The sequence below is a fragment of the Malus sylvestris genome, chromosome 16, assembly GCF_916048215.2.
Source record: "Malus sylvestris chromosome 16, drMalSylv7.2, whole genome shotgun sequence".
Taxonomy (NCBI): Eukaryota; Viridiplantae; Streptophyta; class Magnoliopsida; order Rosales; family Rosaceae; genus Malus; species Malus sylvestris.
In genome coordinates this window covers 26,966,449-26,985,724 of record NC_062275.1, presented here as the reverse complement: position 1 = coordinate 26,985,724, position 19,276 = coordinate 26,966,449, and the positions used below count along the sequence as shown (strand labels likewise).

The 19,276-nt window shown below is 37.7% G+C and overlaps 1 long non-coding RNA gene across 12 annotated transcripts; it reads right to left on the bottom strand.

The window, feature by feature from the left end:
* Positions 1–7,187: 7,187 nt before the first annotated feature.
* Positions 7,188–15,571, bottom strand: LOC126607182 (uncharacterized). 12 transcript variants are annotated; one of them, XR_007617512.1, is made up of 6 exons: positions 11,993–15,545; positions 11,303–11,464; positions 10,636–10,746; positions 8,324–8,497; positions 7,699–7,727; positions 7,188–7,568 (listed from the first exon to the last, which is right to left on the bottom strand). It is a non-coding gene; the product is annotated as an uncharacterized LOC126607182 (long non-coding RNA). The 12 variants fall into 12 exon arrangements; XR_007617519.1 differs by having other exon boundaries at positions 8,324–8,440; positions 11,993–15,543; XR_007617516.1 differs by having other exon boundaries at positions 8,324–8,429; positions 11,993–15,539.
* Positions 15,572–19,276: the final 3,705 nt, after the last annotated feature.

Below are 19,276 nucleotides of genomic sequence, written 5' to 3'. Positions count from 1 at the left end.
AACATATGCACATAAATTGATTTCCAGTATTGTTTCTTCAAACCATAAATGACAATGCCCCAAATTAATTGTGAATGCACTAACTAACTTTCAGATTTTTCCAAGTTCATTGAATTGAATGGACAACGCATCGCAACCAAATTATTCTTATCAAGTTCCCTATATGAACAACATGTACATTCAAAGATCATTAAGTTCCATGAAAATCATAAGCATTGACAAGGCTATCGTAACTATGAACTGCATGATACTCTTGCCAAGAATTTACTTAACACAATTGTGACTAGCAACCTTCACTACTTGTAAATATAAGTTTGTAACTATTAGGTGAAACTCCCTTATATTTTAGCATTAGATTCATGCATGCAAACTAAGTATGCATCCTTAATCAACACACAAGAATAAGTTATCAATCAAACAGATAAGTAAATCACATTCATGTTTTACGAAACAAAAACTGAAAGTAATCAATTCATATTAAACATATGTCCATGGCTTTGAATTCACCTCTAACTAAAAAGGAATTAGTTCCACATGTTCATAACAATTGAAAAGCAATAGAAAATAAACATGGAAACGAAACGAGGGAAGAAGGAACTCTTAGAACTCCAATGGTTGCAGGTGGCTTGCGCACAAGGTCCTCTTTCTCCAATGGAAGCCACGACAAAGGCTTCTTCTTCTCTTCTCCAAAGTTGCGGCAAAGGGTGTTAATTGTTATTTTTGCAGCTAAAAGGGGTGTAGAATTATATGGGGCTGGTAGTCAAAATTATGGCTGAAAACATATATTTATAGGCTAGGGTTTGGCCGAATATCTAGTGGAAGAAGCTTAGGGTTTGCAGCACAAGGCTTGGCCCAATCCAAGGGGGAAAATAACTAGGGTTTCTGGCAGATTTTTAGGTTTCTAGAAGGAAAGGGTGCAGCGCTCTTTTAGGCTTCTAGAAAGAAAATGTTTTGTGGCAGAAATTGGAACTTCTAGAAAGGTTTGGGGCGCCACCTCTCTAGGGCTTCTAGAAAGGTGGGTGCGGCACATGTATAAGAGAAGGGATAGGCCTTCTAGAAAGGATTTAGGTCCCCATGTAGCTGATTACTCATCTTCCATGTCTTGAATTAATTTCTCCATCTCTTTAGCACATTCCTCGCTTCATTTGATCTTCAAAAACGTCCATTCCTTGTGCTCCACATGCATGCAATCCAATCCAGTCCAAAATTACTCTAAAATGCTTCAAAATGCACTTTCTTGCCAACTTTGCCAATTTGACCTACAAACACATGGAAGAGCAGCCTAGACCAGCAAGTCACGGTTGGGGGCAACCGAGAGCTCTACTACCCTAACAAAGGCAAATTCAGGAAGAAGTAAAGAGACTCTTAACCAAGAGATTATGCAATTTCCAATGCAATGAGGTCACCGACAAGGCACTACGACGGAACACGACCAACATAACTAGGTCACCCTTCACGGCGAGATTGAGCAGGCAAAGCCTCCACGTGAGTTCAGCATGCCACATTTCACATCTTTCAAAAGGGATGAAGACCCAAAGAGACACTTTAAGCATTACCGAAGCGCAATGATCCTCTATCGAAACAATGATGATCTCATGTGCAAGATATTCACCACCACTCTACAAGACGAGGCACAAAATTGGTTCTACACCCCGCCGCCACAATCCATCAGGAGTTTTGACGAACTTTCTTTGTTTTTCACCAAAGAATATTCATCATATCGCTTAATCAAAAAGAAGTCCGACCATTTGTTCAACATTAAGAAGAACCCAAAGGAGTCGCTTCGCGACTATGTGAAGATGTTCAAAGTAGAGAATGCAAGGATAATCGAATGTAATGACTCGATAGCTAGAGCAACCTTCCAAAAAGGACTTCCAGCAGACCACCCGTTATTCGAAAAATTGATCATGAAAGAAGATCTAACTCTAGCAGACTTTTTCGCTATGGCAGAGAATCATGCACTTTGGGACGAGGCTCGCTAATGCATATTCAAGGACTTGAAGAAGTACCCAACATCACTTCCCTACTATCTAAACCGAAAGCAGCAGATGACTTATTCGCATGTTTGACGGTATCTAAAGCAGCAATAAGCTCTACCATCATGCGACATCACCTACCTGTTGAACTTGAGCTGGATTGAGTGACTGTTTATCTCCGTCGGTCGTGCTGCCTACTCCGATGTGAGGTGGATGATGCTTTTTGCGAGCTTGGCAGCGAATGAACATTTCACCTGGAAGGTTGCTTATGTTGATTATCGAAGTGTAACCCCAACCGTGAATGTATGCTCATTCATGGACCTCATCGAGAGTGCACGCTTCTCTGCGTGCTAAGACAATAGTATACACTATCTTGGGGGCCTAATTAGGAGTGTACATTAACCGAACGCTCGGTTCGTGACTGGTCGAGTGGCTGCTTACCGAGACATTGCTTGAGAGGTTCTTTTTCATCCCTTGTCCTACTTCGGGACACCTCGTCTGAGGCACGTTGCATCTTTGTGCGCTGCAAGAGCTGGTTCACCAAGGTCGTCTGCTGTGCGAAGGCGCTCGTCAACTCTATGACTTGTCGAGACAAGCGTTGTTCTCCATTTGGGTGGGAATAGCTTGGAAGGAATGCATCTTCTTGAGCAGTGGAAGTGTGGTAAACTCCGGGTGCGAGTTTTGAGTTGGGAAATGTCAAATACGTAGAAAAATGTGGTGAAAATCTCCCAGTTTGATCGTCGGTCTGAAAATTTGAAGCCGGGACGGTTGAACTAATCTTGAATCAATTTGGGCTGCTTGGAAAGCCACGAGAGTAGGCTGCTTGGCGAGAGCAGGCAAGGCCATGGGAGCAGGTTGGGCCACAAAAGTAGGTTATTCGACGAGAGCAGGCTGGGCCACAAGAGTGGGCTGCTCGGCAAAAGCAGGCTGCTCGGAGTGTGATGCACACAGGTACGAAGCTTGGGCTCGGCTTGGCAACACATTGAGTTCATGTTAGGCTTGGAATGACATGGCTTGGGTCGTGGCCTTAGTGTCGTGAGCCTTGGATGGCACGGCTCGGGCCGTGGTAGCGGTACCATAGACCTCGCTACGGGTAGTGGTAACCGTGGTGGCCACCGCGGTGATTGCCATGGTGGAGCCCTATAGCAATGGTGCTGCTCCTATGATCACATTTAGCCTCGTGGATCGTCGTGGTCTTATTTCTTGAATATTGGAATTTTCACTTGTGGAATTTTCTAAATTTCTAGCCATTGTATTTCTCTTTTACGTTTTATCAAATAATCTTTGCAAATAAAAAATTCTAATAATAAGAATGTACAAAAAATCTACAAATGGACAAGAAAAAAGAAAAGCTTTTGATGCAGGAGTCTTCTACGAGTGTGTGACTCTTCTCTCAATGAAAACACCAATTTGTGGATGCAAATTTCTTCCTCATTGATCTTGGACAAAATTGCACCTACAAAATGATTGAGGGATGATTGTCCACTGCTAGCACGTAGGAAATCCGATGTGCCTAAAGGGTAATTTTGTCATTTTCACCCAAAAATCCACGTGTCGCCTTGTGATTATTTTTTGCTCCACAATGTGTTTGTAGTTTCATTAGTTAGGGTTTTTCTCTACAATGGTGGGTGAGAGTTGTTTTGAGAGTTGAAGAAGATAAATAATACGTTAAAAGTGATTTAGGGTGTATTTAGAAATTTTTTACTATTTTAAAACCTAATAAGGTCGAAATTGTCATTGCATAATAGAGTACTAAGGTCGAAATTATCATTGCTTAGTCGAACTCCCCCTCCCCTTAGTATAAAAATATGGATGTAAAAAAATAAAATAAAAATCAGGCCATCAAGCCCTATACAATCCCATACCATAGATAGCGTTTGGTACACAGACGGGACGGGACGGGACAGAACGGGACGGAACAGATGTTCTGTGTTATGTTTGGTACGCGCAGGACGGAACAAGACGGTTGTTCCGTCCTGCGTTTGGTAGTGTATGGACGGAACGGAACCAAAAGATTAAAATGACTAAAATACCCAAAACCCTTCTTACAGCAACACGAAGACAAGCAAAATCCAAAGTGACACTGCTGCTTCTTCTTCTTCTTTACCCACCTACCAAAATGTCCCTGAGATCTCTCCCCTCTAAACCCAAAACCCTTCACTCTATCTTCCACTCTCTTCCCTCACCCTCCAAACCTAACACTCATCGCCACCCCTTCTCTTCTCTCACCCACCACAACCCGCCATCTCCACCATCACCGCACCTGGTAAGCGAGTTCTCCCGCATCCTCAGCGACCACAAGAACCCTCACCATGACTTGGAGCTCTCCCTCAACGCTCTGTCTACCCAAATCTCCTCAGACTTGGTTGAGCAAGTTCTGAAACGCGAAAATTTAGTATCGTAAATCAAAACAAACCAAATATGCAAAATTTAAACTTCAAACTACATTATCGACGGATAAAAACACCATTTCCTCACAGCACAAAGAATAAATAAAATTAAATCAAAACAACAACATCCCAAAACTCCGAAAAGAATCGAAACCTTTCTTTCCAGACTTAGGAGCTGGAACAACTACAGCGGGAGCCTCAACCTGTAAGGAAAATCAAAACCCAATTAGTTAACGAAATCATCGAATCAAAATCAAAGACTTGACGAAGCGAAAGCAGTTCAAAAGAAGCATACTTTGGTGGCAGATTTCTTGCTTGATTTGCCCATTTGGGAGATTAAGCTAGGGTTTCGATATGAAATATGGGAAGAACAAAGAATAGAGAGGCAGAGGCTGGCTGCTCTGAAAAAACAGATTTGAACACATTTGAACGACTACATTAAAAAGATTCGAAGAAAAAAATAGAGAGATAAAATTGAACGACTAAATTAAACAGATTGAAAGAAAAAAATAGAGAGATAAAGAATAATAGTAAGAAGAAGACGACTGGGCTGTGGAAATGTCAACCACATAAAGCCCTTACAGAGAACAAATAAAAAACATTTGAACAATTGGTTTTCACTATAATGCCATCAAATTACAAAGAAATTTTTTTACAAAGAAAGATAGACCGAGAGCTACACAAAAACAGATCGAACCTGGAACGGAGATGCAGAGCTGAAGATGCTACGGAAGAGGATGAGGAGGAAGGCTCGCAGAGCTGCTACACGAAAGAGTTGCAAAGGGGAGATGCAGAGCTGCTACACGGAAGAGGACGAGGAGGAAGGTTGCGAAGGGGATATGCAGAGGTGAAGAGGCTACACGGAAGAAGATGAGGAGGAAGGTTGCGAAGGGGAGATGCAGAGGTGAAGAGGTTCACAACGGCTGAGAAGAAGAGAAGATAGTTTTTAGGGTTTGTTGTATGATTTTGATGATGTAAAATTTGAAAAAGACAAGGGGCATTTTTGTCTTAAAATATTGTAAATTTATGTCCCACGGACGTGGAACAAGCCGTTCCATGGGGGGGGGGAGATGGAACCAAAAATCATCAAAAACTTGTCCCGTGGAACGAGGCGTTCCACTCATTTTAGGCTCACCAAACGTGGGACGGAACGCCTCGTCCCACCCTGTTCCGTCCCGTCCCGTGTACCAAACGCGACCATAGACCCTCCATGATTTTGAAAGTAGGAAGTTACAGCGTCCGCAGCACGGTTCCCACCCCTAGGCACGAATAGGAACTTCACTGAATCCATCTTCTGCGCCAACTTCGCATCTGATTCAGCCCAGAGAATCCAGTATAGCGGTGGCTTCCGCCACCGCAGCCGACTGAAACCTCCCTCCATGCCCTCCCGCTGCGCGTAGCAGCCCAGCAAAATCCCGTTCCACCCGTCCCACCCCATCACCCCCAGTTTTTGCACTCCACGCCGCATCACAATTAAATTTAATCGTTCGAACTCGGGTCATCCATTTGGCTACCGTTTGCTTGTCCCCCCCGCACCTCCACATCCCCAGCCTTTTCAGTCCGCCGCTGCATAACATGTCCACCCAAGCTAGCATTCTGAGCACCTCGGAATTCCAGTAGTGTTCTACAAAGATTCACGGCCTCCAATGGTGTTCTACGTGCATCTTGGAGTACCATCTCATTCCTACGCTTCCACACCATCAACAGACCAAATGCAATCTCTTGGAAACTTTCGTCGACTCTTCCCGTTGGTTTATACTTACTCCATAAACTTTCCCAGGTTGAAACAAAATCATACTTGATTATCTCTTTAGCATTAAATTGTAATGGGGAGCATAATAAAAAAAATATGACTCAACTGGCAATTGCGAAAATTAGATAAGTAAAATTAATCTCATTAAGGGGGTTGTATTCAATTGGGATTTTGAGGGATTTTAATTCTTTTAATGAATTTAGGGGTATTCAATCATGATTTTAAGTGATTATCTGAAGTTCAAGGTGTATTCAATTAGAATTTTAAGATAATTTTTTAAAATCCTTAGAAATTCAGATGTATTCAATTAGGATTTTAAATAAGTTTTCAATTAGAAATTGATTTTAAAGAATTTGAGAAAGTTGAGGAATTATAGGGAATTTGAGAGATTTCATAGTGTATTTTAAGCATTCACAAATGTCACCTCTCTTTCGAAAGAATTGAATCAAAATTTTATATGAAATCTCTACAAATCAATTAAACTCCATAAAAATCCATGAATTTATAAATCCATTAAAATCTCTCAAATTCTCAATTGAATACACCCCTCTAAGTCTCAAATTTTAGTGCTCGCAAATATACAAATCATATGACAGTATAGCATATAAGCGCAGATATCTTCCCACAGAGATTGAATTGATTCTAAAAAATCTTACTAATTAAATTGAAACAAATTATGATGGAGAATTTTGAATTAAACTAAAATGAATTAAAACTTGAAAATAAAATGCAAGAAAATAATAAATTCACTAGTACAAAAAACAGTTTGCGCGACGCAGGTACCTTTGTCTCGCGAAGTCGAAAAACATTGCCTGCAAATTAGCCCAACGAAACTTTCGTCGCGCACAAACCGTCGCGCCAAGACAATGAAAGCAGGGTTTGTACGACGCAGGTGGTCTCTTCGTCACGCAAAATGTTTTTGCACGATGCAAGCTCTCTTCGTCGTGCAAAGTCACTTTGCGAAATAAAGAGACCACCTGCGTTGCGCAAACCCTTGTTTTTTTTTGGCAAAAAAAAAATTATTTAATTTTTTATAAATATTGTAATTAAATTATAAACAATAATTAATAAACCAAGAAAAAGTATTTAATTATAAAATATATGAAAATGTACATACAAGATGTCCAAACATAAAAAATAAAAAAAATAAAAAATAAACCTATAAGAAGTAGTCTTCTAGATTTGATGCTTAATGTTGTCTTCTATTACAAATTCTCTCCAGGTAAGATTAATTGGGTAAACTGAATTATCAATTAAAATGTACTTCTATTGATAATTTCAGAGATGTAACACGATCATCGACATGCCATGCATGAGTTAATTCAGCTTTAAGTTCATGCAACCGAGAAACATATTCTTGGCCCGTGATGACCTTGCCCCCCTCTTCTGCAAATTTTTCTGGATCTTCCAGTTCCTCCAAATGCATACTTGTCGAAGATTTCTCATGTGCTGTAAATTCATATCAGTAAAACAAATCAAAGTGATTATCATAGCTGCTCTAGTTGAGCAACAAAAATACTTGTCATAAGAATACTTGTTCCAAAAAATTATTGGAACAAAGCAAAGAAGGCTGACATACTTTCCTGCCTTTCATCATGTCGGACATCTCTAAGTAATAAGAAAAAGGAAAATAAAAAGTTAGAAGATAGGTTATAGCTTGCAGTGAGAAACTTAGGGAAATAAATAGCTGGATGAGAATAGAAGGTATGGAAAACCAAAATTTCTTTTCGAAAACCTAAGAAAGGAAAACACTTATAGAAACCGATATATGATAAGAACATTGTGAATACCCATATCATACTTCATGGTTTCGAAAACTAGCCAACAATAATTGGAGTAACATTCATCCAGGAAACGCAAAAATTCAAACTCTATTTCAATATAGAAAAAATACAGAATATGAAAGTGAGGTGAGAATACAAGTCCCAGTAGCTAAGATGCTTAACGGTTGTGTTTTGAAAAATACCTAGCAGCAATTGAAAAAGAATTCTTCTAGGAACTCAGACATCAAACTCTATGTCATTACAAAATACACGGAAACGAAACTGACGTCACAAATGGGCTCCACCATCTAAAAGATACGACCAAACATGCCCGCTAGCTTGACAATTACTTAAGACGACATGAAGCCTCAGAAGATTGCATACTTTTGAATATAAAACAGCATGTGGAACTAATAAAATCAAGAAGCGTCAAATGCTTACTGAATAAGTCAAAACTGTTTTGGAAACTGGAAACCTCTGCATCAGGGATCTCTTAAAAACAGGCCCATTCTTTAGACAAATTTTGAATAGAAGCTTCACCAGAGTCCTGCAGTAGAACTGGTTTCAATTTCCACCAAATCCTCTCTAGAAGCTTCGGCATTGTTATCCGACCTTCTGAGACCTACTCTAACCAAGACTTAATAGCCGTTGGCTACTTTATATCATTCAAGTTCAAATTTTTTTTTTTAGTTTTTTATGTATATATATTGAATCAAACGGCTTAGATCGAATATAATCAAATCTAACGATAAAAAAAAAAAGATCTAACAGTCCAAATTTAAATCTAACGGCTAAAATAATTAAAAAAAATTATTTAACTTAAAATTCAACCAAAAACGCTATAAATACCTATGTATTTGTTCAAACATCCACACAAAACTCACATTTCTCCTACAATTCTTCCAATTTTTCTTTCTACAATTTCTTCTCATTTCCAAAATTTTCAAGATGCAACAGAGCATGTTAGAGGTGGTAATTGGACCTTTGATGAAGATATTGTTTTATGTTTGGCATGGATTTATGTTAGTGAAGATGGTGCCGTCGGCACCAATCTAAATAGAAAGGATTTGTGAGGTAAAATCGTTGATAAGTTCCATGAAAACTCCAATGCCGGTCGAAGGGAAGTTGGTGGTGTTTATGATCGGTGGAAGATTATCAACAAAGCGTGCACCTTGTGGAAGGGAAGCTTGGAGAGAGTCATGGTTGACATGCCTAATGGAAGGGGCGCCTCAGAAATTGTGAGTTTCTTTGTTGATATTTTACTTGTCATGTACATAATAGTATTTTGCAACCAATTATTTTTATGTATTTGTTGCATAGGGTGACAAAGCAATGACAATTTACAAGACAAGAACTACACCAAAAAATCAAGCTTTTAAATTGCATCATGCTTGGAACATCCTCAAGGATTGTCCGAGGTGGGGAACCGATGCGAATCAACAATGTGGAAGATTATTTCATAGTGAAGCCCCACCCCCAAATGATGTCAATGAAGGTGTGAATTTTGCCGACAATGAAGGTATCCACCAAATGAGCCCAACTTCTTCTTTGCCAAGGCCCTCGGGTAGAGATAAGCAAAAGGAAGCAAAGAGAAAAGAGAAGTCCCAAGATCCGATAGGTGCACAATTTGCTTGCGAAATGGCAAGAATGAATGAAAATCAATGTCGTCGGCAAGAAGAATCGGCCCAAATGTTTTTGGCCATGAAGCAAGAAGGGGATAGGGAGCAAGAAAGGTACGAAACTAATTTGATAATGGAGGACCTCGACAAACACACTCCAGAGAGGAAGAGATACTTACGCGGTAAGCAAAAAGAAATTTTACGAAGGAATATCACAAGGAGTATATTTCAAGATGATAATTCATCTCAAGACTATCACCCAAATCCACCACCAAGTCAAGATGATGAATATCATTATTAGGTTTATGTAGTTTATGAGTTTTCGATTGTATTAAGTTTATGTGATTTATTAATTGTCTTTTTCTTTTTTTTAAGTTTATGTGGTTTATCATGATTTTCATGTATATCATTAGTGATTTTTCAAAATTTATCTAAATTTAAATATTTTTAGGTTAAAATGTTTATAAAATTAATTTAGGATAGTCTACATAATTTTTTTTAAATAAAAAGTTAATTTAAAAAAAATTAGTCTTAATTCATTTTTTGATAATCTAGGGCTAAAATTTTAAGCCAAAAGGATTAGAGTAAAAAAGCTGTTTCTTGGATAAAACCTAAATTTTCTGGCTAAATATTTTTAGGTTTTAGATCAGGATTGGAGATGGTCTGAGAGGGTCAAAGTACTCCTCATTCCCATCATCCACGACCTCAACCTATATTAAGATGCTGAACTTTGTAAATTCCAAAATTTTCATGATCAAAACACCAAACAGCCAATACATACACCATTAGCATTCGAGTTTCTTTTTCTGATGCTATTTTTTTCCTTTTTAATCCCCACATGTTTTCGTTACAAGGTACCAAACGAACACGCGAACTACAACGAAGCAAAGAGATGGCTATGGTAATTGACAAAGTAGGAAAACAGGAATCTAAACTTGGATGGTGGTAAATGACACGAAGGAACAGTGTGACATCAGACTGCTAATCAACTGTATTCTAACACATTCAACATAAAGGGGAAGCAAAACTGAAAAGGATAAAGAGCTATTCATAAACGAACACATTATGCTTGAAAGTCGTATACAAATCAATTCATGGCTGTGCATTAATGAGGATGACATTAACATCACTTACAGAGTTTCAACTTTCTAAAATATGCGGATACCACGGATTTCAGGTACGGCTTTATGGCGAGACAAGTTGGGAAGTTTTCGGGTTGTTCAACCCAGAGCTTGTGTGCTATAACTGGAAATCAGTGAGAATTGGAAATCAGTGGTCCTAGCATTGTAGTTCACTTTGTTATAACTGGAAATCTTAATTAAGTTTGGACCACTCTAATTTATTCAATGCATGTTTGGAGATCGATATATATCATGTATGCATGATTAACCAGAAAATGCTGTACCTGATGACAGAGGTGGTTCACACACAACTAATGAAGCGTTGGATGTTACTATTATTGAAGAAGTGAGAAAATAGTTGGAGTACAGAATATTCTGTCTTTGAGAGGAGTGATGAATGAGAGGGGAGTGAGGTTACATCTCAAGGGTCCCAAGTTGGAAGACGACTCACTCTTTGGTTGGTCCTCAAACAATTGTAAAGGCAAAGACTCGTAAGAGTGCTGATGGTGTTGGTATCACCAAAATAGGATTGCCTAAAAATTTATGCTTAATTAAAAAGTTGAAAACATGAGATCTTTCAATTGGCTAATTTGAACGTGCCAAACAAAAACTAATAATGCCTAGTATCATACAATCAAAACCACCCTTACATTGGACTTTATAGTTGGTTAAACAAGAACCTGATGAGAATTGCTGATGCTTGTTAAGCAAGACCTTAAGAAACCCCTGCTTTGAAGCTGGCTTAAGAAATATTTTTCATGATCTACACAAAACAATGCATCCAAAACATAGAGTGCCATTTGTTTCCAAAGTTCACTGCCTTCAGTAGCATCCTTTATTACCTGAACATTCATGGTTAAAGAGAAAAATATGTCAAAAGATAAATAGATAGGAAATATAGTATTTGCAAAAGCAATATCAATTTAGTAGTGCATGCAAGTCTGTGTGAAGAGGATGCACTCAAAACTAATGTGTAGTTAAATAATCAGTTGCTCAAATAGATGTGGCTGATATGCACAAACTATCTTCAAACAACCCCAATCTATCTCATTTAGATACTGCAGAACCTTCCTAGAAGCAAAACATCTTTTACAGAAGAACTCTCCACTTGAATTATACTCCAGATCCAACTCCTTCCATAGGTCATCATATCCTAAAATTATCAGGCAAGATTTTCAACTAGATACCAAACAATTATTCCAAAATAGACTGAGCTTCTTTCCTTAATATAGAGAAATTGGCACGAGCAAGTTCTGCCAGTTCTTGGTTGATCAGAGAAAATAACATATGTAGTATCACACCTGGTAAGCTATCCTTTCCACCAGATGATATTTAGTGCAAATTGCCTTGTAATCGTAGAAACTACACACCTTCTGGAGATCCATATCATCACCATCTTGCTCATCAAGCAGCAAGAATTGCAGAACGGTTGACGGGACATCTTGAACAAGCATACCGTCTCCTTAAGGCTTCTGATGATTCTTGTCTAAGAATTGCCAGCGTAAGCTTTAAACAGGATTGAGTGACAAGCTCCATTTGGTAATTGTTTTGCCATGATAATGTCAAGACATGCCAAACTATCAGAACTAAGACCACCAGGAAATAAAAATCTGTCATCTCTTAACTTTGCCATGCATGTCAGAGCAACCTAAGGAATTTTCAATTTTTAGTAAGACAAAGACCAATAACTTTCAACTGCAGCAAATTTGTATGAACAGAAAAATAAATCAGACATACCTGGCATACCAACCCACCACCCTAAAGAGGTGGGGGGAAAAATCCATACACAGAGACGATATCCGATACACGGAAATTCTTCCAAATGCTTGTCACACCCAGAGATTCATGATGTCAAATTTATCAAAGTTTACTTGGTTTTTCATTCACACTCACAACGCACAACACCATCAACATCTTAATATTCGATTTAACACTCAAACCCTAAAATTCGATTTAACACTAAAACCCCCAATTTCCAATTTAATTTTCCAAATTGAATCTAATTACAATACCAAAATCTTCAAATTAAGGCATTAAAGCTTGATTCTGACCTTAGAAAGAAGAAAAATTAAGAATTAAGAAAATATAGATACCTGGGTCAATACCTGCTGGCTGGGTGCAGTCGGGAGCGATGGAAAGAAGATGAGGAGGAAGGCTACGGGAAAAGAAAATTTTGTCCAAACTTGGGAAGAGAGAGACCGAGTGAGAGAGCGTTCGGGTCTGGGAAAATTTTGTCCAAACTTAGGAAAATTTTAAAAGAAGCGCCTATTTTTTACAACTTCACCGTCAAAATTATCACTTATAGCACGGCGCGGCGCGGCGCAGCGCAGCGCAGGGATACATCTTGACGTCGATGTCGTACAAAGTGCTTTTACACAACAATTACATTCGTCGCGCAAGGTATTTAAAAAAAATACTATAAAATTTACTAAAATTTTGACTTTACTCCCTTTAAATTTAATTTTTTTTACTAAAAAATTATTATAAAAGTGGATTCAACTTTTTTATTTGAACCAGAACTCTGAACTAATCAAGCATGAATTTTGATCCCTAAAATGATTCGCAGCTTATCAGAATTCAGCTTAATCTTTGACCATTTTAACTCTCTTAAGACTCGACCAAGCCACACAAGAGCTTGATCCATTAATAGTCATATTCCTACAAAGACTTGGCCAAATCAATACTCTCTTTTGGGTTGAAAGCCCACTAGCCTGAGGGGTCATTACTAGGTCGAGAATCATAACTTTTAAACTTAATTTAGCCCATTCTCGACCCAAACTATTATTTCAAGTCTAAACAAGAATGTAATCCAAAATTGAATTTCACTATATCTAGGCATGTATTTTAAGAAAGTAATCCAAAATATAGCTATGTAAAATCTTTAGTTTAAAGAGCACTAGTTACTTGAGAATCACATAGCTTCAATGCGAATCTAACTAACTTTAGACATAATTATTTCATGCATGAAAATGAACTACTATGGTTTGCAATCTGATTTTGTCAAACATTTTTACTATAAAGTTTTGGTGAACAGATTTCTTTACAAATTTATGCAGCAACCAATTTGTTAAAGAAATTTTTTTTTTATCGAGATAGATGTACAATTATAGAAAATAATCCCAACTTCAACTATATAATTGTAGCTTTGGAGCACACTAGTAGCTCAAAATTAAGTTTAAGCAGAATACAATTCAACAATCATCATAATTTTTTGCCTCTATCTATCAACAAAGAGACATGGAGAAAGGTTCACTCAAGTTAGCCTTCTTTGTTGTGCTGTTGATTGTTGCATATGGTAAAATACTTGTCTCTAATACTTTTTCCTATATGATCCCTACATAGACGAGATATACATGTTTATGTATTTTGCTTTCTTAACTCTCAAGTTGAATTGATCGGAGAAAAAAAACCCTCAAGTTCTACATGAATTAGTATTTAAGTAGAAAATGCAATTTCAATATTACTTAAGGAAATAATGATATTGCAGGTCTACAAATTGGAGTAGAAGCGAGGGGTCCAATAGTGAGGTTTCCCTGCAAAACATCTGCTGAATGTCCTGACCCAGCCAAATGCTCATGCATCAACACTATGTGTAAGTGCCCGCCAGAAGGAGTACTGAAGTTCATTGCTCAAGACTTCTCTGCACCCTCACAAGTAGCCAACGAAGTGCCATAATCACTTTCTTTTAAACAAATGTTGGTGTTACCACAATAAAAAACTTTGATTCTCGCACTATGTTCTCAAACTATTTGTGATGCTCGCAAAAAAGCATACAAGTTTTAGATCCAATAAGATTTGATTAAATATAGTAAACAACATCAACTTGTTACATACGACTTTCGTTGGTTTGGTTTGCTTGTTTTTCTATAGAAGAGTGTTGGAAGAAACTCTCGTAAGTCTAAATTAATAACTTGACATAAATTCACAACAAACCTAGTTGAGTATCAATCCTTTTATTGATATCAAACACTTATAACAAATGGCCTTCTATTATCCGACTATGGTACTAAATAGTCAATGTATTTCACTAGCTTTACTTAGTTACTACTTCGATCACTTGAACATAAATTATAAATTTGTGGGCAACATAATTCTTAACTAATAACATCAACTTAATTTATTGGCGTAAGGATTGTTTTCCTTCAACATGTTATCAACCCGAACTGTGTCTCGAAGGAGGGGATCGCTCTAGAATAGTATTTACGCAATCGACACCCATGAATTTTCTATATTTTATCTTTGTCAAAGTTCTATAAGCGTTTATGCATATTAACCATCCCATGAACCATGAATTCTATTCTCAATTTCGGATTATATATCTTGCTATGTTTGCGATGGATTATTGTGATTTGATATTGGATTGCTTAATTAAATTGTGTGTGGAAAAGCATGAAAAAATAATCAAAAGAAAGAGGGATTAAAAACCCTAACCCGCGTGTTAAGCCGTGGCTTCCAATCACGCAGCGCGCGCTGTGCATCCACACAAATACCAAACGACACCACCGATGACTATAGGTCGTCGTAGATGACCAAAATCTCCATCTCTGATCTCTGTTGTCGATGAACATCATTTTCCCCGGGTTTGAACGGAACTTGATGGAACTCACTACACCACCGTTGATTTCAACGAGGCCAATATCGGTGGGTTTGCAGCGAACAAAACTGCAAACCCTAGTGGCTACCAAAGCCACCATCGTCGAGCCCAATCTTCGGTGGTGCCCTAGTCTCCTACGGCCTTCCTCCTTAACAATGTTTGTTCTCCTGCCATGAAAAATTAGATTTTCAACCCATGGCACTCTCTCTCTTTCCCCATGCAATGAAATATAGGCAGGAAGACAATGGTGGCCTTGAGCTACACTTGGCCACGTTGTGGTGACACAATTGTAAGCGAAGCCGTCATCCACGCCGGGATATGACCCGGATCCGCCGGTCTAGGGTATGCACAGTCAACCCATACGTATCTTCCGCGGGCTATACATGGTGTATTGACGGACCCGACCCAAATGAAACCCTTCATTGCCGTGATGGGCCTTGTGCCACATAGTTTATATCTAACGCATTGGAAATGCATATTGAGAGTCTCGTTGACTCCCATACTCATGGATGCTAATTAAATTAGTTTGGATGATATATGATGAGATAAATTGTTTGCATTCACACAAATATATATATATATATATATATATATATATATATTTGTGGGTGTGTGTGTGCGCGCGTGTTTAATGTAGTATGGATCAAAGGTTCATAAAGCTCGTGCACGGAGTTGTAGAGCATGTTATAGAGATTTTATTTCCCAAATACGCGCCACTCATGTTTAAGGTTTTAGAATATTCATCATTAATTTGTTAGACCATTTCATGTCTATGTTGATTGCTTTAGAGGATTTATACTCAAGCAATGACTCCACATTTTGCTTTTTCATAGAATGTCAAATCTCAACAATATTGACTTTACCGCTTTAGAGGTGTTTGGTACAACCTACCTCAAGTGAGTGCAAGGCAAGAAGCTCCACCTAGTTGCTAAGAACTTGAGAGGTGTGATCGAGGCTAATTATACAGCAAGCAAAGTTGACAAAGCACTCGTTATGATCTTCATTAGAAGGCATATGCATGATGCTCCATAGACGGAGTACCTCGTGGAATAGGACCCTTATGCTCTTTGGCAAACCTTGACTGATTGTTTCACCCACCAATAGTTTATACAAAAGCCACAAGTGAGGCATGATTGGCTTAATCTTTGGTTCCAAGACTTTAAATTTTTTAACCAATATAATTATGAAGTTTGTCGAATTTGATCCATACTAGAATTTTGTAATGAGGTGTTAACTGATAGGGATCTTTTGGAAAAGATCTTTTCCACCTTCGATGCTGAGAATATTGTCTTGTAACAGCAATATTGGGAACAAAACTTTTAAAAGTTCTTAGATTTGATATCTGCCTTACTAGTAGCTGAGAAGAACAACTAGCTCTTGATGAAAAACCATAAGTCTTGCTCTACTAGCTCAAATAATATTCCTTTGCAATAAGCAAATGCAAGCGCACTGCATAGGGGTCATAGTAGGGACAAGTCTCCCAAGTTTACGAATACGAGGAGACATACCCAAAGCCAAGCAAATAGTTAGAGTTGTGGCCCTAAGCCCGACTCTTTAGCTCCTAAGGCTCAGGACTTCAAGAATAAGGTAAAGTGAAAGAGTATTTTGCTAACCTTGTTATGTGTTACCATTGTGGCTGATCTGACCGTTGGTTTAAGGCTTGCAAAGCCCCGACACAAGTACTGAAATAATACCACACCAAGAGGCAGGCTAGGGAGGCCAATTTTGCTCAAGAGTCAAGTTTCATCCAAGTCGAGAATCATGGTGATACAACGTTGGAGATTTCTAATTTTCAAGAGGATGTTGCATTTGTGGAAGATTAGATTTTTAGACATGGGGCCCTATGTTGGCCAAAATTTGCTAGTATTTTGGTCTAAGTTTGCGAACAATTTTATGATTATGGATTTCTAGGTTTGGTGTTTCTATTTCAGTTTATTATTAAATTGGATACTATTATGGATTTTCTAGTATCATTTAACTGAATTTAAATTTTCTTTATAAATGTGACCGATTCAATTAAATTTGACTATGGTATGTCTTGTGTGGAAGTTAGTTGTATGGTTGATAGTGCTACGACACATATCATCTTGCATGATTGTAAGTACTTCACTAACTTCATACCTAAAACCTTGTCTCTAACAACTCTCTCAAGCCCATCCAACCTGATCGAGGGGCAGTGAAATGCCTATCTAATATTGTCCAATGGTACGATGTTTACCTTAAAGGCGTTGTATTCTCCACATTCTGGAAAAAAGTTGTTGAGCTTTGAGGATATTTGATAAAGTGGATTTCATGAAGAAGCATCTATTGGAAAAGGAAAACAATATATGTTGGAGTATACCATAAAAGCAATTGATGTGGCAACACATAGTTAGTTATTTGTGGCAAAACATAGTTATTTGTGGCAACCCAATGTCGAGTCATTGACGACAAGGGCAAGTGAGAACATCCGTCAATAGAGCACATGACCTCATAGCAGATAAGGAAAGTTTGTTATTCATTACGATGAGTCCGAGGAATACCATAAGTTGTAGGGATGAGACTACAACGAAGTTCCAATCCTAAGATATGTTCCCTACAAATCTTCAGTCCTAAATCATGTTCTTAGCCATAAAATGATAGAATTGACTATCTAACATCCACAAAGGCCAATTTATGACATATTCAATAGTAAGTCTAAGACTAAGCATGTATTGGCATGGAATAGATATAAATGTGCTCATCTATGAAGTTAAGTTCACTGAACATTGACTAACATAGAGTGTATGAATGTAAAGATTACCTACTTGTCAATCACACCACACTTTTGAGTATGGATGCAAGTAGTTCTTACCTGAGGCATTATTGGTCATCTTTCGCCTCACCTCGAAGCTCTCAAACGATAGTGGAGCTTTACACTGTGAGGTTCAGGATGATGTGTGTTAATATGGAGATATGTGAATGACAACAAGGAATCTATCACCTTTTAGGTAATTATTAAGGTAGATATTCCTAGAACCCTTTGATTTTCTATCTTCAAAAGTTTTTGGCCAAAGCAACATACATGAGAAACATCATGGTGATAGTGGGACCATGATTTTTCAGTGCTAGAGTAAGGCAGTTCGGAATACGCATACCTCAAAAGTCCAGTCTTGGACTCGACAACCTCCGTTGCGGAGCTAAATAAATGAAACAACTATGCCACTATCATCCTGTTTTTGGATTAGTGGGTGAAGTTCGACGACTTTGTTGAGATTGACCATGCTTGTTATATAAGATACTGAAACCAATCCAGTAATAAATCATACGTTTCCTATAATCTTTGTGCATGTCCACAATCAACGAAAGTGCTTGAATGTGGTTCCAATAATGATTATATTTATACATACAATTGACAATGGTTCCTTGCTCTAAAGTATATGATTGGAATATAGTAGGCAGATGAACCGAATTGCATTATAATCATAACTAAGGTTCTAAATATGTGTTGTATGAATTCAAACATACTTTCACTAATTTGGGTAGCAAAAATCCATTACTAGATGTTACTATTCGATGTGTGGATATTTCTATAATGTTGAAATAGAATGGTTTCTAATTATGTAAAATTAGATTATTAGATTATTTTGATTAATCAAGTTATGTAAAATTAGGTTATAGTTGCATACAATCAACACAATAGAGTGCACAGATTGCTAAAATGATGAGAATGAAGAAATGGTAAGTGCCACTGACAGTTTGCATGAAGTGAGAAGAGCAGGTGTTGTATTCGTAGGAATGCTTGAGGTACATTGATAGGTGGTCTAGTGAAAAAATGAATGGATGAGATCTAGTTAGTCTAATGAGTCAAAATAAAAACAACACCTATAACAAAAATCCACTAATATAATATTAATTTTCTAATAAAAATAATCATAGTAAATATGCAATTTTAAAAATACGGATCCTCAGATATCCACTACAAGGTCATACACAATAGAATGATATCAGAGAATAAAATTAGTGAAGATTGAACTTCATATAAACTGTTTATTTAATAGTTGATTAATTGGTTGGGCTTTATATTTATTGTTAGTTATTT